Source organism: Bos indicus, chromosome 15 (assembly GCF_029378745.1).
Source record: "Bos indicus isolate NIAB-ARS_2022 breed Sahiwal x Tharparkar chromosome 15, NIAB-ARS_B.indTharparkar_mat_pri_1.0, whole genome shotgun sequence".
In the NCBI taxonomy this organism is placed as follows: domain Eukaryota; kingdom Metazoa; phylum Chordata; class Mammalia; order Artiodactyla; family Bovidae; genus Bos; species Bos indicus.
In genome coordinates, this window is record NC_091774.1 from 55594004 (window position 1) to 55620687 (window position 26684).

Below are 26684 nucleotides of genomic sequence, written 5' to 3' on the forward strand. Positions count from 1 at the left end.
AGGGCAGAGCACACATGGGTGAGACTTCCTGATAAGGGCCAGGCTCAGAGTGAGGTTTAAGGAACAGGAGGCTGAGGTTTAGGGCTTTGTACAGCAAACTTCTATGGAGATGGGAGTGGGCAGGGCAGACGGGGTCCCTGAGGATGTCTGGCCTGCTGTCTGGGAAACTACTGTCCAGTCCAGGGTTCAGGAATTCATCCCCCAGAGTAAGGAAGAGCCCTGGGAGGTGCTTGGGCTGAATCGGGTCATGGGCCAGATGGAGGGGCAATGGATCCCTCAGACTGGACTGAGCATCTGTCTTAGTGACCCCACAGCAGGGCAGAATCAGCTCCCTGAGCCATTTTCTAAGAACCCACTACGTCCTGGGCTCTGGGTGGATGCTTCATGTGGAGTACTCAATGTAACTGACATGACTTCTTCATAATTAAATGAGGTTCATGTCAGAGATGTTAAAGGATTACAGTCATCCTGGTCCCAGGCAGCTATCACATGCTGCTCTCATCCTGCCTGGTTCTGGACTGAAACTGTGCAGAATTAGAAATGGCAGGTGCCTGGGAACCAGTCAGGCACACAGTCCCCACCCCCCAACACCCCTCTGCTGGCCTCAGGACCCCATACAGATCACATTCCCTCATTGAGTCCAGTGCCTTCTCCTTTAAATGGTTCATCCATAAATGACTGTTGAATAAATAACAGCTCTTCTTCACCCCTTCCATTTATAAATTCCTGGAAAAGTTTTTGAAAGAGCTGTGAAATTTTGTGTCTATCACAGACCAGGTTTGGACTTTTCTTAGATTCTATGTCTTTCCCTCACTCCCTGCCAGAAAGCTGACCTGAGTGTTTCCCTTTTCAGTCAGTTGAGCTGGTATATCCACGTACGGCCAGTTACGTTCTTAGTGAGAGCGTGAATAGAAATAGATGGGCAGAAAGACTCTTTCTAACGGCCCCTTTCAAAAAGGCCCTAAAAACACAAAAGTAACAAATTTTGGCACTATCAATAAAATGCCAGTGATTAAGGATCAAAGGTGCCCCCAGTCCCCAGGTTTAAAAAATGTAAGAATTGTCAGAGGCCTGCATTAGGAACACTCTAGATTAGTGCATCTCAAAATATCTGTGGTAAAGGAGCAGATTTTATATATATTTTCTAATTCATCATTGACCTATCCATTTGTAAAATACAATATAAATTACCCCAGAAATGAAATAAGAAAACAAAGCAAACATAGTGCATATCAAATGTTTTAAATTATTTTATTTTTTATTCTATTTTTGGCTGCAGTGGATCCTCATTGCTGTGTGCAGGCTTTCTCTAGCTGCGGCCAGTGGGGTCTACTCTTCCTTGCAGTTTGTGGGCTTCTCATTGTGCTGGTTTCTCTAGTTATGGAGCAAAGGCTGTACGCATGAGAGCTCAGCAGTTGCAGCACACAGGCTTAGTTGCCCTGCGGCACATGGAATCTTCCCAGACCAGGAATAGAACCCACATCCCCCAAACTGGCAGGCAGACTCTCAACCATTGGAGCAGGAAAGTCCTCATTTTTTTTTATTACACATAGAACTACTCTGCCACATTGCTCTAAGGTTTCTGAGCAGTTCTCTCCAACTTTGTACTTACCTTGTCAGGAACCAGTAACAGGCAGCTCGTGGACACAGGCAGGTTCTCAGACCACGCAGGAGCCGCACTGCCCCGGGATGTATGCTGCAGCCTGGTTGTTGGCCTGCAAGGGGGTTGTGAGGTGGGGGGGACAAAACCCCGGTGGACTGCTGAGCTCTGTACACGGGTCAGTAGGAGCTGTCGTCTCAGACCCTGATACCCAGTAGGATGAAGGGCTCTTGGAAGGAATTGTCTTGAGGTCACACAGCTGGAAAGTGACCAGTACAGGACTGGTCTCAGCTCTCATCCAGGGCTCTTCCAACCTGCCTTGAGGAAGGACCCTGGAAAATGCCTCCCAGATGCACCTTCAAGGAAGGAGGGGTGGTCCCAGTTGCAGAGCTGCCTGCATAGGGGAAACTGATCCTAAGACAGATCCAGGCAGGATGTCAGCCTTGGCCACTTTGGCCCAATTCAGGATTACTCTGATGAGCCATTTTGGTTTGCATTTGCCCCTTGCACAATTCCACTGTCTTCCTTCCACAAAAAGTTTAGCCCAAATCAGTAGCACTCTGATGGGCCATTTTGGTTCAACTTCTCCCTCTGCCCAATCCCACTGCCTTCTCTTCCTCTTACAGATGTTGATGCCTAGGGTCCCCTTAATAAATATTCTGCAGACCAAATACCATCACAGAATCCACCTCTTGGAAAACCCACCCGGGAACATCATGCATATATGAAGGATGAATTCCCAATATGAGACTCAGAGAGGTTAACTAACTTGTCCAAAGTCACTCAAATTTCAAGTGGTTTTTACACTTGCAGAGCCAGGACTTGAACTCAAGTCTGACTGCAAAGCCAGAACCATTTGCCTAGTGAGTATGACCTCCTGATTACAAGCCTGGAAACAATGAGTAGAAGGAGAAAAGTCAGCTTTAATTTGTGAAATTTAAAGTAACTCAATACAAAGTGACACACCATTTTGGAAGACTTTTTGACAGTTTCTGACAAAGTTAAATATAGGCTTATTGTATAATACAACAATAATGTTCCAAGTATACACTCAGGTGTTTTGAAAATAAGTCCACAGAACAATCTGCACATCAGTATCTATATAGCAGCCTTATTCATAATCTCCAGTCACCAGGAGCAACCAAGATATCCTTCAGTGGGTGAACTGAAAAACACACTGTCCTCCATCTATACAATGGAACACTGCTCAGAAACAATGAGAAATGAGCTATTCAACAATAACATGAATGAACCATAAACACATTTTGTTAAATGAAAGAAGCCATAAAAATGGCTACACCGTATTTGATTCCATTCATATGATTTTCTGGAAAATGATAATTACAGGAATAGAAAACAAGTTAGCAGAAGTCAGGGATTTAAGGAGTAAGAACCTTTGATGAGGAAGCGGGGAATTGTTTAGGATTGTACAACAAATTTAAATGGTATTGTAGGATGTATACATGAGACTACATATTTGTCAAAACCCACAAATGGTGAATTTTAATGTATAGAAATTAAAATTTAAAACTCAGGACTTCCCCGGTTAGTGCTTTGACTGCAGAGGCATGGGTTCAATCCTTGGTCGGGAAACTAAGATCCTACTGGCCACACAGCATGGCCAAATAAATAAATACATAAAACAAGCTTAAAAATTAACCGAGAAGTTGATGAATCCCAGGATGGAATGTAGACCATTACAAAAGAATCTTAACTGAATTACAAATGTAGGATAAAATCTCATGGAACTGAGTGAAGAAAAAGGACTGACCAAAGTAACTTTAGAAAATAGTATATTGACTGGAAACTGCCAAATTATGAATATGGGTTAATATACAGACCTGTATTTCCAAGCTCTGTCTTCTGAGAGAGGCTGAAAGCCAGGCCACCCGAGTAGCAAGTAGCACAGAGACCTAATGTGTTGTTTCTAATACATTCTCTAATGAATGGATTTCTGAGATACTTAGAGAAATAACTGGTGCGAGGGTAAGGCCAAGGAGCTTCCCCAGTGGCTCAGCAGTAAAGAATCCACCTGCAATGCAGGAGACCCAGTTCAATCCCTGGGTTGGGAAAATCCCCTGGAGGAGGGCACAGCAACCCACTCCAGTATTCTTGCCTGGAGGATCTCATGGACAGACGAACCTGGCGGGCTACAGTCCATAGGGTCGCAAAGAGTCAGACGTGACTGACACACCTGAGCACACACTCAGGGTAGGGTCAGACTATAAGATGAGTCTCACAGTGTCAGAAGTAAGGGAGTGGTCAGGACACAATGACAGGAGCATCCCAAAGAAACACAGGAGCCAAACTAGAAACGCTCCCAAGGGCAATGGCTGGAACAATTTGACTAACAAAACAAATAACATGCTGTTTTGCATTATAACTCAAAGTATAACTAAATGTCCACAGTGTATACTGATATAAATATGACTGAATAATTTATATACAGGGTAGAAGAGACAGCTCCTTTATAGAAGAATCCCAAGTAACTCATGTAGACACTGTGCTTTCAAGGAGGTTGTGTACAACCCCTTCCCACTTGAGCTGGGTTAAGCCTAGTGGCTTGTTTCCATTGGAGAAGGCAATGACACCCCACTCCAGTACTCTTGCCTGGAAAATCCCATGGATGGAGGAGCCTGGTAGGCTGCAGTCCATGGGGTCGCTAAGAGTCGGACACAAATGAGCGACTTCACTTTCACTTTTCACTTTGATGCTTTGGAGAAAGAAATGGCAACCCACTCCAGTGTTCTTGCCTGGAGAATCCCAGGGACTGGGGAGCCTGGTTGGCTGCCATCTATGGGGTCGCACAGGGCCGGACACGACTGAAGCGACTTAGCAGCAGCAGCAGAGGGAAGAAAGGAGTTGAAGGCAAGGGAGGAACAGGAAGAAACTGCACAACAGAAAACCTGGCAAACACTATCTGAAGATCAACAGGTAATCAAGGTCCGCGTCATCAGTAATGTCATGTTGATAGTATGTACCCTTGATACGATGTAATGAGAATGTCACTGAACTTCTATCGTCTGTGTTCCCACACCCCACAACCCCAGTCTAACCAAGAGAAGAACATCAGATAAATTCTAGCTAAGTGACCTTCTCCAAAACACCTGACCTGTATTCCTCAAAACTGCTGCTAAGTCGCTTCAGTCATGTCCGACTCTGTGTGACCCCATAGACGGCGGCCCACCAGGCTCCTCTGTCCATGGGATTTTCCAGGCCAGAGTACTGGAGTGGGGTGCCATTGCCTTCTCCAATTCCTCAAAACTAAAGGTCATCAAAAACCAAGGACTGAGAAACTGTCACAGAGCAGAGGACACAAAGAGCACAAGATGACCAAATGTAAGGGGTCTTGGACGGAATCCAAGGCTAGATAAAGGTCATTAGGAAAACTTCCTGAACTTTGAATAAATTGTGAGGTTTAGTTAGTGGTAATGTGCCAGTCTTGTCTCTTGGCTGTGACAAACGTACCAGGGTAATGTGAGATGTTAACATTCGAAGAAACTGGGTAAGGGGCATAGAGGAACTCTCTATACTGTCATTGCAACTTTTCTTTAAATCTATCACTATTCTAAAATTAAAGTTTGAATTAAATTAAGGAAAATTCTATCGGATGCTGTATTAGTTTTCTGAGGCTGCTTATGAAAAATGACTGCCAGCTTGGCCACTTAGAACAACAGATATTTATTCTCTCTCATTTCTAGGGGCCAGAGGTATGAAATCAGTGGCATTATGCCAGTTTACAAGTGGTGGGCAGCGCCTGGCTTCCTCATGAGTCTCTAGGGGAGAAACTGTTTTCTTATCTTTTCCAGCTTCTAGAGTTACATATATTCCTTGGCTCACAGGCCCTTTCTCCGACTTCAAAGCCAGCAAAGAAGGAACTTCAAATCTCTTGCTCTGTTTCTGTGTTGTCTCATCTCCTGCTTTCTGGATCTAGTCGAATCTGTCCCTGACTGCCTTACAAGGATACATGTAATTCCATTTAAAGCCCATCCAGATACTCCAGGATAATCTTCTTATCTTGGGATCCTTAATTTAATCACGTATGCAAAGACCCATTTTCTCCTCATACAAGGTAATATTCATGGGTCTAAGGATTAGGACCAGATATCTTTTGGGGGATGCCATTTTAATCCTGCCACAGATAACAATCAAGTTATTCATTCTCTTGTAGTTTCAGATTTCTCATCTGAAGAGAGAGTTATGCATGCAAATATATGTAAATTAGGAAACCTGCTAGGAAAGGCAGGGGTCTGAAGAGCATCTTGTCCTGGACAGATGAGTCCTGACTTGTTAGCAAGGTCTGTGGTGATGAGTCCATGGTGGTATAGGGAAAGGACCCCAGCTGGGAAGCCTGTGACTTGTGTTCAAATCCTGGCAACTTGCAAATCACTTTGCATATCTGGAGTATTTTGCATTTCCAAGAAACTCTCAAATGTTAGTCTGGCCCTGAGAGAATGCTAGGCGGGGACCTCTCAGACTCCTGTAACCATGAGATGTTATGATTATAGACCTTCACTTTCCTGGGGTCTTCCTAGCGCTAATGCATCTTGGTCCCTCCTCATTTCAAGGTTTAATTTTTTTATTTGGAAGATAATCATTTTACAAGCTTATGTTAGTTTCTGCTATACAACAACATGAATAAGCTATATGTATACCTATATTCCCTCCTTTTTGAGCCTCTCTCCCACCGCCCATCCCACCCTTCTAGGTAATCACAGAGCACCTAGCTGGGCTTCCTATGTTATAAAACAGCTTCCCACTAGCTATCTTATACATGGGGCTTCCCTGGTGGCTCAGACTGTAAAGAGTCTGCCAGTAATGCAGGAGACCCAGGTTTAATCCCTGGGTCAGGAAGATCTCCTGTAGAAGGGCAGGACAACCCACTCTAGTATTCTTGCCTGGAGAATCCCATGGACAAAGGAGCCTGGTGGGCTGCAGTCCATGGGGTCACACAGAGTCAGACTCGACTGAGCAACTGACACTTAGTGTACATGTCAATGCCACTCTCCCAATTCATCAAGCTCTCTGCTCCCCCCGTGTCCACAGTTCCATTCTCTGTGTCACTATTGCTTCTTGCAGACAGGCTCATCAGTACCGTTTTTCTAGTTTCCATATATATGCATTAATACAGGGTATTGTTTTTCTCTTTCTAAAAGACTTACTTCACTCTCTGTAAGATATGGTAATATATATATGGTAAGATATATATAATATATATATATATTGCGCTGCGTGCATGGTCGTTCAGTTGTGTCTGACTCTTTGTGACCCCATGGACTGTAGCCTGCCAGGTTCCTCTGTCCATGGGATACTCCAGGCAAGAATACTGCAGTGGGTTGCCTTGCCCTTCTCCAGGGGATTTTCCCAACCCAGGGATCAAACCCAGGTCTCTTGCATTTGCAGGCGGATTCTTTACCATCTGAGCCAGCAAGGGAAGCCCAAATATATATATATACAATGGAATATTACTCAACCAAGAAAAGGAATAAAAATGGGTCATTTGCAGCAGTTGTAGCAATGTGGATGAACCTAGAGTCTGTCAAATAAGGCTGATTTTCACTGAGCCCTCTGGAGGCAGTGTAGTGTCCCAAGGAAGTGGCAGGCTGTTGCAGAGCCTTTGTGGTAGGGGAGGGGAGATCCCCTTTGCTTCTCAATTGCTTCTAGCCAAGCTGTGTCTACACCAGGGTCAGCAAACTACAGCCATGTCTGAATGATCTGTGAGCTAAGAATGACTTGTACAGCTGAACACTTGCCATCACTTGATTATAGGTAGGGATGACTAAGCTCCAGATGTCATCCTCTGAAATGTCTGCCCTTATCGTTGGTAGACCTATAGTAAAAAGGAAACAAACAAACAAAAAAAACAAACAAAAAAAACCAACTGTACTCAATTATTTACTTTAAATTTAATGTATTATAATTTTGTGAACATTTCTCTCCCCTCCCCTTCCCTCCCCTCCCTTCCCCTCATCCTCCCCTCCCCTCCCCTCATCCTCCCCTCCCCTCCCCTCATCCTCCCCTCCCCTCCCCTCATCCTCCCCTCCCCTCCCCTCATCCTCTCCTCTCCTCTCCTCTTTATGTAGGAGAGGACTACATAAAGTCCTTGCTTGGCCTCTTGTCCTGCAAAATCTCCACCAGCCCTACATTCCATTCAAATCAGTCTCAAACCATCCCCAGATCCACCCAGCACTTGGAGCCAGAAGGACCTCCCAGTGCAGGTCTGACACCATCAGTCCTCTGATGAAAACTGCCAGTGGGTTCTCTGTGTCCTCAGGATGTCTCTAGCCCCTTGGCCTGCTTACTGCCATTTGCAGTGTGGGCTCTGCCTTTCTTGCCAACTGCCCCCCTACCCTCCTCCAGCCTTGCTGAGCTTCTTTCAGTTCCCTAGGGCATCATGTTTCCCCTACTGCCAGCATTTTGCACAAACTGCTCCCCCTTCCTGAAAGCCCTTTTACCCAAATGCAATTCTTGGTATGTCAGGAGTCCTCTTGATACACCTCTTCCAGAAAGCCTTCCTTGATCCCACCCCTTCCAGGCTGTCATGTGTCTCCTCTGGGCTTCCACAGTTCCCAACTTCTGTCTACTGAGCATTCACCAAGCTTTTTAAATACCTGTGACCTCCATCAGCCTGAGAGCCTCTCAGAGCCAGGAGCAATTTGATTCTGAACTGACGACCCTTGTTTCTCACTGGCCAGGTTCCTGCTGGCTCCTGCCACTCGGGGAGGATGTGGGCTAAATGTCAGAGACTGCAAGTCACCGCCCCCATTTCATTCCTTTCATGACTGCAGGTCCTCATCTGTGCACTGCAGGCAGGGGGACCCCTGGTCCTGGATGGACTAAGGCCTGGATCAAAGGTAGGAGTGGAACTGTGGGGACATGGATGGGGTGGATGGGGCAGGAGGCAGTAACTGAGTTTCCAGATGCTTTTATCATTGCTTCACAAGCAACACCAGACTCTGGGACTGCATGATCTGAGCAATTCCAGCCAAAGGTCACCCTTCAGTGGTCAGCTGCAACCAGCCTGCCTTGGACCCTGCCCAACTCCCTACCTCCCCCTCCCCTGAGAGCCAGGAATTAAAAGGACCTGGCTGGCCATGCTTTAGGCATGAGTTCAGAAATATGCATGTGCAAGCAAGTGTGAAAATCTATAGGTAAGTGTCTGCAGGAATATCAGTGTGTGTATATGTGTTCCTATATATGTGTATATCGTGTACACACTCCTGTCTGTTCCTGGCTCATGTGTCTGAATGTGCCTGGCTGGGAATGTGACATCTTGCATCTGCAAAGCAGGAAAGTCAAGCCCCTCAGTCCTTCCAGACTGTGACATCTGCTCCCTGGGCTTCCCTGACGCTGTACCCTGCAATCTCACTCCAAAGCTCTGTCTCACCTGCAGCTTCAGGCTCCCAGACGATCAGTGCCCTCACCCTGCTGCTGTCCATCCAGGGATATTGGGGGAGACCTGGGGACCTGAAACATGAGGATGAATCCTGAGGGCGGTGAGAGAACACTATTGATGCTCCACCAGATTCCCTTCACCGTGACTCTGCACCCCATCCTTGGCTTGTGTCATTCTTTCTAACACCTTTCCCTGCACCTCTCCTGGGCTTCCTGGCTCCAGGAGGACACAGTTCCAGGAGTAGATTAGGGGAACACTACTCACAGTGTAAGTTTATATCACACCCTCCTGCTGCACCCAGGGGCCCCTCGGCCCTGACTGACTGGGGAAGCCCAGCTCCTTGCTCTAAGCAGTAACACATTCAGGGCATCGTGTTTGCTGCCCCGAGGGATGGGCTGAGGCTGCTCCTGGTGTGGGTCACACTCTGCTTAGCTGCTTCCCCTTCCTCATTCTGCTGCCCCAACTTCTTCTCCAGTTTCTCCCACAGGCATTTCCTCAACAAACCAGGATCACTCGGCTCCTATCCTGTGTCAGAGTCTGCTTCTGGGGAATTTGAACTAAAACAGGGAGCTAGGCTCAGAAACCAGTGACCCCAACTACCGTCACACCACCTGGTTGAACAAAGAGCATGAAGAGCCCACAAGGGGACGGGTGTCTCCAGAGGCTCCCCTTGGTCTGCCATGTCCTACCCTCCTCGCTGTAGCCCCCCAAATCTCCCCATCTTTACTGTAAGCCCAAGGCCCTCTCTGAAGCACCCCACAGTCCTGGTTAGGAAGATTTCTCAGCCTGCTGAGTCCCTGTTTCTGAGGGTGTCCCCTTAAGCCATCAGCTCCCGTTAGAGGATGAAGCAGTCACGGTCAGAAAGCAGGGAAAGAGACATCCTTCCAAGTGGGGTCAGTGAGGCAAGAGTTTCTCTGCCAACACCCTCCACATGCTGACTTCAAGGTGGTGCAACTGGGAGCACATGGGGGTCCAGGGGACAATACTAGACCTTCCGTTCCTCAGAGGGGGCCTCTTATGGTAGAAAGGGCTCCATTCTGGAATACGGGATTCTTCATCCCAATGGCACCTCTGTCATCGTCTGGTTGAGTAACTTGAGGGAGTCAACTGATGCTCAATATCACTGTCTGTGAAATCAGCAATGGAACACAGGGAATGTGCCATTCAGAGCACAGGATGCAAGCTGCAGACCCACCCGTGTGTGCGACACTCTCTCAGTGAAAGAACTGGCTGCTCACCTGTCAGCAGCTTCATTTCCCCTGTGTCACTGGAGATGCCCGAGGACCAACCTCAGGCTCGTGAGAATGATGGGGTAACCACAGAGCCCTAGGCAGTCCTACTTTTGAGTCTGCTTTGGAGACTGATGGCTATTTTTGCTCACGTTATGGACCATAACAGGGCTGTGTAACTGGCTTGGCCATGTGTTCTTGCTGACTTGACATACTACCTTGCTTTGTAAAACCAGATGACTTTTCACAAAGGACACACTGTCTGGTGGAGGGAGAGTTAAAAGGGTTCCCCCTCCTTTCTGTCCCACCTGCCTCACCTCTATTGCCTCCCTGGCTTCAGAAAGAAGAAACAGATTCCCCAGGAGCCCCAGGCCAGGACTGGGGCCCAGTGGAGCCTCAAGATAGGTGGGCTAATTGGATGGGGCTGGTGTGTGTGTGAGCATCTGGCAGGGTCTGCAGTAGGGCACAGCCAGATTGCATTTCCTTTCCATTTGTGAAATGAATAGAAATAATGCAGGTTTAGCTTGTTCTGTTTCTTCAAGTGAAAGAATGTATTTATTTTGTCAGGTTTCTTTTCAGTATTTTAAATTATGGTAAGATATAAGCAACATAACGAAGATCATGGCATCTGGTCCCATCACTTCATGGGAAATAGATGGGGAAACAGTGGAAACAGTGTCAGACTTTATTTTTCTGGGCTCCAAAATCACTACAGATGGTGACTGCAGCCATGAAATTAAAAGACGCTTACTCCTTGGAAGGAAAGTTATGACCAACCTAGATAGCATGTTGAAAAGCAGAGACATTACTTTGCCAACAAACGTCCGTCTAGTCAAGGCTATGGTTTTTCCTGTGGTCATGTATGGATGTGAGAGTTGGACTGTGAAGAAGGCTGAGCGCCGAAGAATTGATGCTTTTGAACTGTGGTGTTGGAGAAGACTGTTGAGAGTCCCTTGGACTGCAAGGAGATCCAACCAGTCCATCCTGAAGGAGATCAGCCCTGGGATTTCTTTGGAAGGAATGATACTAAAGCTGAAACTCCAGTACTTTGGCCACCTCATGGGAAGAGTTGACTCATTGGAAAAGACTCTGATCCTGGGAGGGGTTGGGGGCAGGAGGAGAAGGGGACGACAGAGGATGAGATGGCTGGATGGCATCACTGACTCGATGGACGTGAGTTTGAGTGAACTCCGGGAGTTGGTGATGGACAGGGAGGCTTGGCGTGCTGCGATTCATGGGGTTGCAAAGAGTCAGACACGACTGAGCGACTGATCTGATCTGATCTGATCTGATAAGCAACATAAAATTTTTATCATCTAAACTATTTTAAAGTGTACAATTCAGTGGCATTAAGTACATTCACACTGTTTCAACCATCACCATCATCCAACTATAGAACACTTTTCATCTTGCAAAATAGACGCTCTATACCCATCAAATAAAAATTCCTCATTACCCTACCCCCATGTCCCTCTTTTCTAAATTTGTGCAAGGATTGGGTTTGGTGGTGTCATCTCTTTAATCAATACATATCAGTGCTTTCCTATGTGCCTGGCACTGAGCTAGGGCTGACACAAGAGCAAGTCTAGGGTCTTCGCTGACTCCGATGGTGTAGGATGCAACAAGTCTGAACAAAATCAAACACAATTTTTTTTTTCGTCTCTTCATTCCATAAAATTCTCCTGACCCTGTGACCAAAGAGGGCAGGAGGCAGTGATGGAGGACGCGTTCTCCTCACCCCAGAGGTGCTCACATCTGGTCCAGGAAAAGAGGGCTCCAAACACTAGCCATGCAGGCTTCCCCTCCCCAGGCCTCAGCTTTCGCAGATTCCACCCACACTTCCTCCCTGAGGAAGCCTAGGGGAACCAGCACCCCACTGCCTTGGCTGAGGAAAAGCACAGCACCGGGAACCTGTATCCTGCGATCCAGCCCGGAGCTACCAAGTCACACTGGACGAGCCTAAACCCCTAACCCTAACCTGTCCCCTGCCCTCCGGATCTCATGCTGCTGTCAGTTTGGGACCATCAATCCCGAACACACACACCCACCAATTGGCCCTTGTCATAACTAAATGAGATCATGAATATGAGTGAACTTTGCCAATAAAAGTGCTCTGGGGACATGAGAGCTCTGATCACAGCCTTCTGTGATTTGTAATTTAGAGGAAGGGGCATGACTCTCCCTGTGGGCTGACAGCTCCACAGCTGCCTCTTGATCCCCTCCCACCCGGCTTCCTGACACAGATGTGAACAGCCCCAGCCTGTTGATTCAACCTGCCCTCTGCAGAGGACATGAATAGTCCAGAGTTGGCCACAGACTGAGCAAAGGTCACATAGCAAACAGGCCTGCCCTGCCCTTCTCGGGTAAGTATTTTATTAGCTGGCCTACTAGATTATCTTACTAAAATAAATGCATAAATATTTCATATTGTCCCGAATAGATCCATATTGTCCAAATAGTATTGGAAGGAAACTTAGAGACTCTCAAGAGTAATAGAAATGCTACTCTTGGTACAATGTCTCCATGGTACTGCTATTACTACTTTGCTCTACAGGTGATGATAATAGCTAATATCCCGTTCCAGGCATCATGATGAAAGTTTTATATGGGTTCATTAGTCTTCACATCATTCCTGTGAGGTAGGTTTTATCCATATTGGACAGACGAGGTAACTGAGGCATATAGACGTTGAGTAACTTGCCGAGGGTCATGCTGTCACATGGGGCAATCTGATCTGGAGCCCCCATCCTCACCCTTCTATGGGCCACCCTGCACATCAGGGAGACTGAAGGAGTTGGTTCAACGTCATAGAAGAGGAGTACCTGACTCAGGCCCTGACACGTAGCCCTACAGTCAGGAGTAAGCCACCGTGGAACACCACTCACTTCTGCTCTAGACGTGACACTTGAGGTCATCTGCTGGGACTTCATGGGCAAACTCTCCCAGAGAGGATACGGAATGAGATCACCTCATCAGTGCCTAGAAGAAGGGTGCCAGTGTACTAGTGGAAGAGAGGAAATCAGATAGTACTCAGTGAAGTCTTAAAGGTCTAGTGGGCTCAACATGTCAGGTGGAAGGAATTGAGAACCTCAGCTACAGGGGAGTCAGACTGACCTCAAACTCTTTGCCACAGACCTCCACCATTACTCCCTCCCAGGAAGATCGCGTGGGGCACCACAGAGACCTACCCTCCACCATTTTTCACAGTCAAAAAGCCACAATCTTGGACTTCCCTGGTGCTCTAGTGGTTAAGAATTTGCCTGCCAATGCAGAGGACACAGGTTTGACACCTGTTCCAGGAAGATCCCACATGTCTGAGGGCAACTAAGCCCGTGCGCCACAGCTAGTGAGCCCAACCACTCTGGAGACCCTGTTCCACAAAAGAAACCATCTCAATGAGAAGCCTGTGGACCATAACTAGAGAGTAGCCCCACCTTGTTGCAACTAAAGAAAGCCTGCGAGCAGCAATGAAGACCCAGTGCACTCAAAAATAAATTAATTTTTTTTAAAGCCCAATCTCTTGTTCTGACCCTTTCTACCAAAGCAAAATCTTAAGCTTTTGGTGATAGACAGAAACAAACTTTGTTCCAAGGACCTAGGCAAAATTACCTTGCCTCTGAGGGAAGAGTAAAAGCAAAATCATCTACTTCTTGGGAGAGAAGTAGGAAACTTTCTCACTGCCCCTAGGACACAGTCCAAGACCCACTGTTGTCACAGAAAGGATAGAAAACCCTTCTCTCCCCTTGGGGTGGCAGGGCTCAGGAAACTGTCTCCTGCCCAAGCAGTACCCACCAGGCAGAGGTGGGTACTACTGGGAGAGGGGCAGGAAACTCTTTCCCACTCCAGACTAATCACAGATGTGTGTGAGTGCTCAGTCACTGTTGGGTCCGACTCGTTGATACCCCATGCACCTTAGCCCACCAGACTCCTCTGTCCTGGGACTTTTCAAGCTAGAATACTGGAGGGGGTTGCCATGCCCTCCTCCAGGGGATCTTCCCAACCCAGGGATTGAAGCTGCACTTTGGCATTTCCTGCATTGGCAGGCGGATTCTTTACCACTGAGTCACCTAGGAAGCCCCAACCACAGATAGAAGGTAGAAAATAGTTGCCACAGGAAAGAGGTTGAGGAAACTGAGAAACCCCTATGTCCATGACCAAGGTGTATAAGGGCCAGCCCAAGACTCAGCTAAACCCACAAACTGAGGATCCACTGTGCCTGCCATGACCCTATCACAGTATAATAAGCCAGTAACAGTCTACCACCCAGGGAAGAGACGAGTATGGAGAGAGATGTCCCCTGTGACATAGAAATACAGGGACTATGGAAAACCAAGAGAGTTGGGCAAAAGCCCTGGGAAAGACTTCATCAAAATTTTAAAATTTGTGCTTGAAAAGACACTATCAAGAAATTGAAAAGACAACCCACAGAATAGGAGAAAATATTTACAGAGCATATATCTGATAACAGGCTCATGTCTATATATTAATATAATATATATAAAGAATCTTACAATTCAGTAGCAAAAAGACAATACAATTAAAAGTGGGCCAAGGACCAAAAGAGACATTTCTCCAAATAAGACACAAAAATGGCCAAGAAGCATATTAAAATATGCCCAACATTATTAGTCATCAGGGAAATACAAATCAAAACCACAGTGACATAATACTTCACACCCACTAGAACAGGCACCCATGGCAGACAGTGAAGAGGAACTCAAAAGCCTTTTGATGAAAGTGAAAGCGGAGAGTGAAAAAGTTGGCTTAAAGCTCAACATTCAGAAAAGGAAGATCATGGCATCCGGTCCCATCACTTCATGGCAAATAGATGGGAAAACAGTGGAAACAGTGTCAGACTTTGTTTTTTGTGGCTCCAAAATCACTGCAGATGGTGATTTCAGCCATGAAATTAAAAGACGCTTACTCCTTGGAGGAAAGTTATGACCAACCTAGATAGCATATTGAAAAGCAGAGACATTACTTTGCCAACAAACGTCCGTCTAGTCAAGGCTATGGTTTTTCCTGTGGTCATGTATGGATGTGAGAGTTGGACTGTGAAGAAAGCTGAGAGCCGAAGAATTGATGCTTTTGAACTTTGGTGTTGGAGAAGACTCTTGAGAGTCCCTTGGACTGCAAGGAGATCCAACCAGTCCATCCTAAAGGAGATCAGTCCTGGGTGTTCTTTAGAAGGAATGATGCTAAAGCTGAAACTCCAGTACTTTGGCCACCTCATGCGAAGAGTTGACTCATTGGAAAAGACTCTGATGCTGGGAGGGATTGGGGGCAAGAGGAGAAGGGGACGACAGAGGATGAGATGGCTGGATGGCATCACTGACTCGATGGACGTGAGTCTGAGTGAACTCCGGGAGTTGGTGATGGACAGGGAGGCCTGGCGTGCTGCAATTCATGGGGTCGCAGAGTCGGACATGACTGAGCGACTGAACTGAACTGAAATGAAAATAAAAAAGTCAGAATGTAACAAGTGTTGACAAGGATGTAAAGAAAAGAACTTTCAAAGACTGCTGGCAGGAATGTAAAACCGTGCAGGCACTTTGAAAGGCAGTCTGGCAGTACTTCAAAAAGTTAAACATAGAGGTACCATTTCACTTAGCAATTCCACTCCACTCCTAGATATAGACCAAGAGAAATGAAAACAAATGTTTATGTACAAATTATACGTGAATGTTGATAATAGCATTATTTTTATTGGAAAAAAATTATATTTTGGAAGAACTCACCAATAAGGTGACAGAATTCCAAAATCAAATTGCATGAAAATATACGTTGCAATTTCTTTGTACAATAGGTGAGAAAACTCTGCAGTATCAGAAGAATAGAGGCAAAGAAATGTGAAGGGCTAAGGAGAAGGGATGAGGATAAATAGCATTTTTAATAGCAAACCCAGAAGTTAAGTAGAAAGCCTGTTGCTATGCCTGCTTTATTCATCCATCCTCCACATTAGGTAACTGAGGGCAAAAAATAAAACCAAATCAGAGTTTTGTGTTGCTGGGAGTAAATGTAATCATTTTAAATCTGAATTGAATTCAGAACTAAGTCTTTTTAGTTCCCAGGGATAATGACTGAATTCAAGAGCTCTTAACAACAACAAAAATGTTATTGCTGTATCCAATCTGAGAGATGGGTACAGGTACAATACAAAGTTACAAAGCCTCTAGTGATGACCACTCCTCTGAAGTCATCATTAAAAATCAAGTAGTTGTTTATTGAGTACTTGGGTATTTGAACTACATGATTTGAAAACTTCCTGGCAGACAGAAGAGATAAAAATAAAGGGGAGTGTGTGAAAACAAAGAAGATATAAAAGTTTAGTAAGTGGAAAGAGTTTAATGAAGCCTCAGTTGTTTAAAGGAAATCAAATGGAAGCTGTTAATCCTAATTGCTTTTTATCTGACATGCTTTTAAACCTGAAAAGAAACAACAATAAGGAAAGAAAACCTGCTAAAATGTTTTAGAATTTACATGATTCTTATTCTACTGCAAGAAAGTGTGATTTGGTACAAGGTGTATTTGTGGATGTACATGAACAGTATATATACTATCCGGATCATGTTGTGCTACGTATAGGTCTTTACAATTCTTCCTGAAGGGTTAAACAGTTCATTAGATTTCAAGATGCACAATCATCTGTAAGCTGGCATTTGTTAGGCTCTTGCCAGCATTGATACTGGCATGTTTTATTACAGTCCAGTTCCAGCCAGTGCTTGCCAGCATGTTACAACAGAAGTCCAGCAATAGGTGGGTAGAGTGCAGGAAAAAGTGCCATGTTTCTCAATTGGAGACCCTGAAATAAGTGAAGTTATAGCTGTTGAATAAATGTCACTAAAAAGCAGGCTCTTGGCTTCTTCTTACACAGAGGGCAACTGTCCTCTTGACTTCTCCGTTTCTGTCTTCCCTCCATTCTTTTGCAGCATCAACATTAGCAGGGGAGTCTCCATTGGGGTCTGCCAGCATAGACATGACACTAATCATGATGATTTCCACTGTGTGAATAGGCAACTAGCATTCCTCTGGCTTTTCATAACCATATTTATCTTCCCCAGATTTGTGAAGAATAGAAAAGCATACATCACCATGTTTATCAACATTTGGATGCTGGATTTCGGTAATGAATTTCATTTTAGGAGGCCAAAGGGGATAATCTTTTGGGAAAGTGAGACGAGCTCTAAAAACACCACCTTCGTAAAGTGTATCTGGAAGAGCAATAATAAGAACTTCCCATTGGTAAAGATCATTGTCTCTATTAAACCTTCTGAAAAGCCTTCCACTGGATTTTTGTTGAGTTCTGCCAGATGTCTTCACTATAGCAGTACCAACTGCAGCTCAGTCATCCTTCCCCAGCAAGGGCCCAGGCTGGCACTGGGGCTTCCAAAGGACTGCACACAGGCTCCAGAGCTGCCGGAGCTGGGTGTGCTGAGGAACCCAGGTCCCCACGACCGGAGCACCGAAGCCGAGGCAGGCTGGTCTGTGGCAGTGGTGCCTCATTGCCAGTGCGAGGCTGCTCGCCTTGATAATAGCATTATTCATGATAGCCAAGAGGTGGAAATAACCTATATGCTCATCAATTGATGAATGGATAAACGAAATATAGTACCCATACAATGAAATGTTATTTGATCATAAAATCATACTGATACATGGTCCAACAAGGATTGTTTTAGTCTATTCGGGATGATATTAAAAAGAAAAAAAATCACAGACTGAGTAGCTTCTACACAACAGAAACTTATTTCTCATGGCTCTGGAGGCTGAAAATCCAAGATCAAGGTCCCAGCATGGTCAGGTTCTAGTGAGGGCCATCTTCCAGGTTCCGGTGAGGACCGTCTTCTAGGTTCCAGACTGCTGACTTCTTGCTGCGTCCTCACATCAAGGATGAACTAGTTCTCTGGGGTCTCTTTTATAAAGACGCTAATTCCAATCATTAGTGTCAAGCTACCCTCTTGACCTAGGCATTTCCCAAAGGGTGCACCCTCTAACACTATCATCTTGGGCAATAGGCTTTCAGCATATGAATTTTGAGAGTATATAAACATTCAGTTTATAGCAAGGATGATCCCTATGAACAAGTTAAGTGAAAGAAGCCAAACACAAAACGTCATGTAATGTAAGATTCCATTCATATGAAATGTGCAGAATAGGCAAATATATACATGTGAAAAGTAGAGAAGTGGCTGCTTAGGGGTTGAGGGGATAGGGGGACTTTGGGAGGTACAGAGTTCCTTTAAAAAGTTTTAATTGTGGTAAAAATACAATAACAAATTTACTATTGTTAACACTTTTAAGGTGCACAGTTCAATGACATTAAATGCATTCATAATGTTGCACAACCAATACCAGTTCCTAGTTCCAGAAGTTCATTATCCCCCAAACAGAAATAGAATCTCTATACCTATTCCCTGGCAACTACAGGGCTTTTGTTTTTGAGGTGATGACATGTTCTAAAATGGACTGCGGTGATGGTTGTGAAACTCTGTGAATAAACTAAAATCAGTTGAATTGTACACTTTAAATGGTGAATTTTATGGTATATGAGTTATATATCAATGAAGCTATAGAAGTAAAGAAAGAAAAAGAAAGAAATGAAGGAAGGAAGGAAGGAGAGAAAGGAAGGGAGGAGACCAAGAAGAACCCTCTGACACTGTAGACTCCACTTGAGGCACAGACTAACATAAGTCAACGAACCGTCTAAGAGAAAAGGAGACATGCCTACTTTCAGGCATAAATTCTATTTACCACATTTTCTTCTCCTTTTTTACATAATGATTGGCATTCCACCAACAAATAGGAGAAGTTTATGAAAACCCTAGGTCAACCACTAAAAATATTTCAAAGAGGTATAATCAAGAACCAAGTAATAGAATAAAATGGAATAATAATAAAATACTAAATTAATTCCAAATAAGGCATAACAAGAGGAAAAAGGGATACAATATCAGATGGCAAAAAAATTTCAAGTAGCAAGACAGTAGTTTCAAATCCAGTCACATCTATGATTATATCAGTTGTGAAAGATCCAAGTTCAGTTCAGTCACTCAGTCACATCTGACTCTTTGTGACCCCATGGACTGCAGCACGCCAGGCCTCCCTATCCATCACCAACTCCTGGAGTTTACTCAAATTCATATCCATTGAGTCAGTGATGCCATCTAACCATCTCATCCTCTGTTGTCCCCCAGTTAAAAAAAAAGACCCAAACCTCCAATTAAAAGACAGATTGTCAATCTAAAATTTTTAAAAACTAAGACCTATATATTGTCCATGAGAACCTCACTTTAAATATATATATATATATATGTTGAAACAGGATGGAAAAAATTATACCATGGAAACATTAATCAAAAGGAAGTTAGGGTAGCCATATTAATATCAGACAAAATAGATTTAAGAACAAGGAATATTACCAAGAATAGGGAGAGACATTATACCATGATAAGGGAGAATTTATCAAAAATGTATCAAAAATACATAATAATCTTAAATACATACACTAAGCTTATAGAATAATAGTTCATCAAAATACATGAAGCAAAATCTGATATAATTGAAAGGAAAAATAGAAAAACCCACAATTATATTTGGAGATTTCAAATTTCTTCTCTCCATTCAGTCACTGATAAGACAAGTAGCCAGAAAACTGTAAGAAACAAGAAGACCCAAATAACTATATCAAAAGACCTACTCTAACATTTCTAAAACACTGTACACAACATCAACAGAATAAACACTCTTTTCAAGTACGTATTAAAGATTATATACATATATAAATTTGCCAAGACAGACATATTACCACATTCTGCCCATGAAATAAGCCTCAACAAATTTAAAAGAATTAAAATCACAAAATATATTTTCTAAAAAAAAAATGGAATCAAACTAGAAATTCCTAACAAAAAGACATCTGAAAAAAAAACCCAAATATTTGGAAACAACACACTTCTAAAAAAAACTGAGTCAAACAGTATGGTACTGGCACAAAGACAGAAATATAGATCAATGGAATAAAATAGAAAGCCCAGAGATAAATCCACGCACATATGGACACCTTATCTTTAACAAAGGAGGCAAGAATATACAATGGATTAAAGACAATCTCTTTAACAAGTGGTGCTGGGAAACCTGGTCAACCACTTGTAAAAGAATGAAACTAGACCACTTTCTAACACCATACACAAAAATAAACTCAAAATGGATTAAAGATCTAAACGTAAGACCAGAAACTATAAAACTCCTAGAGGAGAACATAGGCAAAACACTCTCTGACATACATCACAGCAGGATCCTCTATGACCCACCTCCCAGAATATTGGAAATAAAATAAAAAATAAACAAATGGGACCTAATTAACCTTAAAAGCTTCTGCACATCAAAGGAAACCATTAGCAAGGTGAAAAGACAGCCTTCAGAATGGGAGAAAATAATAGCAAATGAAGCAACTGACAAACAACTAATCTCAAAAATATACAAGCAACTCCTACAGCTCAACTCCAGAAAAATAAACGACCCAATCAAAAAATGGGCCAAAGAACTAAATAGACATTTATCCAAAGAAGACATACAGATGGCTAACAAACACATGAAAAGATGCTCAACATCACTCATTATCAGAGAAATGCAAATCGAAACCACTATGAGGTACCATTTCACACCAGTCAGAATGGCTGCGATCCAAAAGTCTACAAGTAATAAATGCTGGAGAGGGTGTGGAGAAAAGGGAACCCTCTTACACTGTAGGTGGGAATGCAAACTAGTACAGCCACTATGGAGAACAGTGTGGAGATTCCTTAAAAAACTGGAAATAGAACTGCCTTATGATTCAGCAATCCCACTGTTGGGCATACACACTGAGGAAACCAGAAGGGAAAGAGACACATGTACCCCAATGTTCATCGCAGCACTATTTATAATAGCCAGGACATGGAAGCAGCCTAGATGTCCATCGGCAGATGAATGGATAAGAAAGCTGTGGTACATATACACAATGGAGTATTACTCAGCCATTAAAAAGAATACATTTGAATCAGTTCTAATGAGGTGGATGGAACTGGAGCCTATTATACAGAGTGAAGTAAGCCAGAAGGAAAAACATAAATACAGTATACTAACGCATATATATGGAATTTAGAAAGATGGTAACAATAACCCGGTGTATGAGACAGCAAAAGAGACACTGATGTATAGAACAGTCTTATGGACTCTGTGGGAGAGGGAAAGGGTGGGAAGATTTGGGAGAATGACATTGAAACATGTAAAATATCATGTAAGAAACGAGTTGCCAGTCCAGGTTCGATACACGATACTGGATGCTTGGGGCTAGTGCACTGGGACGACCCAGAGGGATGGTATGGGGAGGGAGGAGGGAGGAGGGTTCAGGATGGGGAACACATGTATACCTGTGGCGGATTCATTTTGATATTTGGCAAAACTAATACAATTATGTAAAGTTTAAAAATAAAATAAAATTAAAAATAAATAAATAAATAAAGGTTTATGTGGGGAAAAAAAAACTGAGTCAAAGAAATTGCAAAAGAAATTTTTAAATATTTTGAACTCAGTTAAATTAAAAACACAACATATCAAACTTCATGGGATGCAGGTAGAACAGTTTGTAGATGAAAATTTATATCATTAAAATGTTTGTATTAGAAAATACAAACTTCCCCGGTGGCACTATTGGTACAGAATCCACTTTCCAAGGCAGATGTAAGAGACAGGGAGGGATCTGATCTCTGGGCCAGGAAGATCCCCTGGAGAAGGAAATGGTACCCCACTCCAACATTCTTGCCTGGAGATCCCATGGACAGAGGGGCCTGGTGGGATGCAGTTTGTGGAGTCACAAAGAGGCAGACACAACTGAGCATCTGAGCCTTAGAAAATCAGAAAGGCTATCTATAGTAGAAACCAACACGACATTGCAAAGCAACTACACTCCAATAAAAATTAATTTTTAAAAAAGTGGAAGAAAAATGAGATGACAAAGGAATATGTATACTGTGATCCAGATTTTAAAAATTAAGATGTGTGTGAGTAGATACATACACGAAGGAAAAAAACAGTTGTACATACATAAAGGGAAAAAAATCACTTTTACATGGAAGTGAAATAATGTGTGATTTTTTTTCCTTTGTGCCTATCCATAGTTTTCTAAGCTTTGTCTTTTCTTCTACTTTCTACCATAACTTTTGTAATCAAAAAAAAATTTTTAAATAAACTTGTTGATGCTTGAAGGAAAAAAATAAGATGGTCTTACCCAATGCTCTAAGCTTAAGAAAAAGAAGAACAGAATATAACTGACGCAAATCAGTGAATGGAAATAACAAACATAACAGAAATAAATAAAATTATAAACAGAGAAAATCACTGAAACTAAAAATTGCTATTAGAAAAACAATAAAATTAATAAACCTCTAGTCAGACTGGTCAAGAGACTTGGGCAAACAAGAGGGAAAGTTTGGGCCACAGAGGGTTCAAACTTCTATAAAAAACAAGCCTCCAGACCCTGAGAGAGGCCACACTGGGCTAGTTGCTTGGCTTCAGATTCCTCTAAGTTTATTTCAGGTCTGAGTCTCTTTCCCAATAAGAGGTAGACAAGATGTAACAACTTTGACTGAATTCTGGAGATTGACCAATGGCAGTGTTGGAAAATTTTCAGATTTAGGTTTTCTTTCCCGCCCAAGGTACTGCCACAGCACCATCCCAATACAGAACTGAAAGGGTGGTTAAAAAACAAAACAAAACCCCCGTGTTCAGGCTCTCTCTCTCTCTCTCCCTCTCTCTCTCCCTTCCTCCCTTCCATCCAGACCCAGGTGAATCAGAAAAAGCAAGGGCCTGGGCAGAAGACCAACTCGGATTCCAGTCCCAGCTCTTCCTCTAACTAGATATCATTGCTCCAAGCCTCAGTTTCTTCATACATATTTTAAGGTTGTTGTGAACTCATACCTCCAGGGTTGTGAAGGTAAACAACAGATGCATGTACAGTGTTGGGAACAAGGTCAGTTAAATTCACATCAGCCTCTGGTCTCTTCCCTAAAGGAATGTGTTTCTTCTTCTCAATTTGACCTTGAACTACAAAAGCTGCAGAATAGCAGGAGCTGGGTCTCCTCACATTTGTATCCCCAGTACTTACGTAAGTTTTGGCAAAGAACATGTATGCGGTAAATGTACTGAATGAGTAGATAAATGAATGAATGATGACAACAATTACACTGGGTACGTGAGATGTCGGAGAAGGCAATGGCACCCCGCTCCAGTACTCTTGCCTGGAAAATCCATGAACGGAGGAGCCTGGTAGGCTGCAGTCCATGGGGTCGCTAAGAGTTGGACACGACTGAGCAGCTTCCCTTTCACTTTTTACTTTCATGCATTGGAGAAGGAAATGGCAACCCACTTCAGTGTTCTTGCCTAGAGAATCCCAGGGACGGGGGAGCGTGGTGGGCTGCCGTCTATGGGGTCCCACAGAGTCAGACATGACTGAAGAGACAGCAGCAGCAGCAACATGAGATGTAATACTGAATCCCACAATATATTTATCAAGTGCACATGATTGTAGGGGCAGGGAGAGTACAACGAAATGAATAAAATCCAATCCTTGCCCTTGGGGAAATCAATACATTCTTTGTGATGTCCTCCCTGTACCAGGTATCATGCTAGGTACTGGAACTTTTGGATTAGCCTTATCTCTGCCTGAGACAAGAGGATGAATCTAGACAGATATACTACTCTATAAACTGTTTCTCCAAAATGTATGCTTCTCCAAACTATATATTTCTCAAGTTATGAACTTCTAGAAGGCAGGGACCTGGCCCTATATACCTCCAAAATCTCAACTCAGGTCCCAGTGCTAGTGTTTAAGTGAAAGCTTTTTAAAAGTGGGTTTGTGGGACTTTTCTGCTGGTCCAGTTGTTAAGAATTCATCTTGCAATGCAGGAGACATGGGTTCAAACACTAGTCAGGGAACTAAGATCCCACATGCCGTAGAGCAACTAAATCCATGTACTACAACTAGAGAAATCCCAAGCATCACAACTACTGAGGCTGAACGTCACAACTAGAGAGTATGTGCTCCCTAACGAAAGATCTTGCATGCTGTAACTAAGACCAGATGCAGCCAAATAATCATAAACAAATTCTTTAAAAAATAAATAAGAAGCAGGTTGGTAAAGACGATGTAGATAGGGAAGATGGGCAGGGTGTGGAAAAAGAGAAGCTGGGGGGAAGACACTTCGGCTCCAGAGCACAGTGTGAGCAAAGACCCAGAGGTGGAAAAGTACATTCAAGGACACAGCAAGTGACCTGATGTAACCAGAGAGCTGGATCCATATCAGAGAGGGGCAGGGATAGGAGCAGGAGGAGAGAGGAGGCAGGCTGGAGAGAGTGTCAAGGGCGGGAACACGAGAGGCCTTGCATACCAAGTTAAGGAGCTTGGGCCACATCCTAAGAGCTATGGGAGACAAAGGAGAGAATGGTTGGACAGTGTTTCCCAAAGATCATTTCAGGGGTTGATGTGGTGCTCAAAGCTGGAGGTGCAGGACCAGTGAAGAGTTCAGTGTGGCCTAGGGCAGCAGAGAATGGAGAGAAAGGTGTCCTGTTTGTTGAGGATAGAGGCATCTATGTGTAGGATTCTAAACATGCCCATCAATGTGTGCATCATTCCACACAGGTCAGCCTAACCAGAAATCCCAACCCTACTCAGTTTCATGACCCACCAAACCCAAAAACCTGGGGAAGGCCATGAATACCAAAGAAAGAAGCTGAGATGCATTCAGCCAGTGCCTGACTATATTTCTTCCTCTTCAACATCATCCTGTCAGATTCAATCCTCTTCTGCTGGCTTTCAGGGTCTTCTAATCTTGCTTTTGTTATTTAGTCACCAAGTCGTATCCAACTCTTTTGCAACCCTATGGATTGTACCCCACCAAGCTCCTCTGTCCATGGGTTGTCTCAGGCAAGAATACTGGAGCGCGGTGCCCTTTCCTTCTCTAGGGAATCTTCCTGACCTACAGATAGAACGCATATCTCCTGCATTGGCAGGTGGATTCTTTACTACTGAGCCACCAGAGAAGCTACTTAAACCCTTGTCTCCTGCATGCTGTGTCAAAATCTTTGCACAGGTTGCTGATTTTAAAACCCCACAAGGCCAGCATGAAAGTGGAGCCTGGAGCTGCCAGGAAACCTTGCCCATGGCCTAGCTCTCATCTGGAACAGCTATTTCTGCCTGGTCAGGCCCATGCTGGCATGCAAGTCATCCTGCGCTTAGGAACTAGGCTGACACCCAAGGACCCAGGCCTACACCAGCTTGGGACTCCAGTGAACTCATCAGAGAGGAAACTGATGCAATTAATATCACTCCTTCTTGATGACTCAACCTCAGCTCCTGATAACCAGTGCTTCCTTCTCTCAAGGTTCACCCTTTAAATTATGCAGTTTATACCACTGACCTCAGAACCAGTCAGGAATTGCACCTATTAAAGAACATGGGCTCTGAAGCCAGAATACCTGGACTTAAATCCTGGCTCTGCCACTAGCTTTGTGATTCTGGGCAAGTTTTTAAACCCTTTAGGCCTCCATTTCTTCAACTGTAAAATGGGAAAATTGTAGTACTGTCTGTTGCATAGGGTTGTGAGGCTTCAATAAATCCACACATGCAATGTATCTAGAATCAGAACTGGCAGACAATAAAAACTCACTGAAGTTTAGCACATGTTACTACCTGTTATTTTCAGGAAATCAACCTTGAATATTCATTGCAAGGACTGATGCTGAAGCTGAAGCTCCAGTACTTTGGCCACCTGATGTGAAGAGCTGATTCACTGGAAAAGACCCTGAGGCTGGGAAAGATTGAAGGCAAAAGGAGAAGGGGGCAGTAGAGAATGAGATGGTTGGATGGCATTACTGACTCAACAGACATGAGTCTGAGCAAATTCCGGGAGACAGTGAAGGACAAGGAAGCCTGGCGTGCTGCAGACATGGGGTCGCACAGAGTCAGACACGACTTAGCAGCTGAACAACAACTATATGCTGTAGTTCATGAAATCTGCTGCTGCTTCTTTGGTAAAAATAAGGACTGCTCCACCCTACCTCCAGTCTCCTAATGCTTTTTCAGCTGAACATCACCTCCCATCACCTCCCAGAGAAGACAGATTCCTCCTGCAGTTTCTCTGAGATGCACTGTTATTTCCTCAGTTCAAAGCAGTTCAACAGGGATTCGGAGAGCAAGCTTCAAAGCATCAGTGTTAGCATCTACTCAGGGACTTGTTAGCAATGCAAACTCCACTGAATCAGAGCGCTGGGGGAGGTACCCAGCAAGCTGTGTTTGACCAATCCTCCAGGTGATCCCGATACACAAGCAAGTTTGAGAATTCCTGCAGCAGAGTGTAGCACAGTGGTGTATTTAGGCAGATCCAGCCCAGTGCAACTGCACCCTCCTCCAGGAAGTGTTCCTGAT

At 44.0% G+C, this 26684-nt stretch overlaps 1 pseudogene; it reads right to left on the reverse strand.

Moving 5' to 3' along the window:
* Positions 1-16746: 16746 nt before the first annotated feature.
* On the reverse strand, positions 16747-17574 carry LOC109569269 (ubiquitin-conjugating enzyme E2 G1 pseudogene; annotated as a pseudogene).
* Between the last annotated feature and the right edge of the window lie 9110 nt (positions 17575-26684).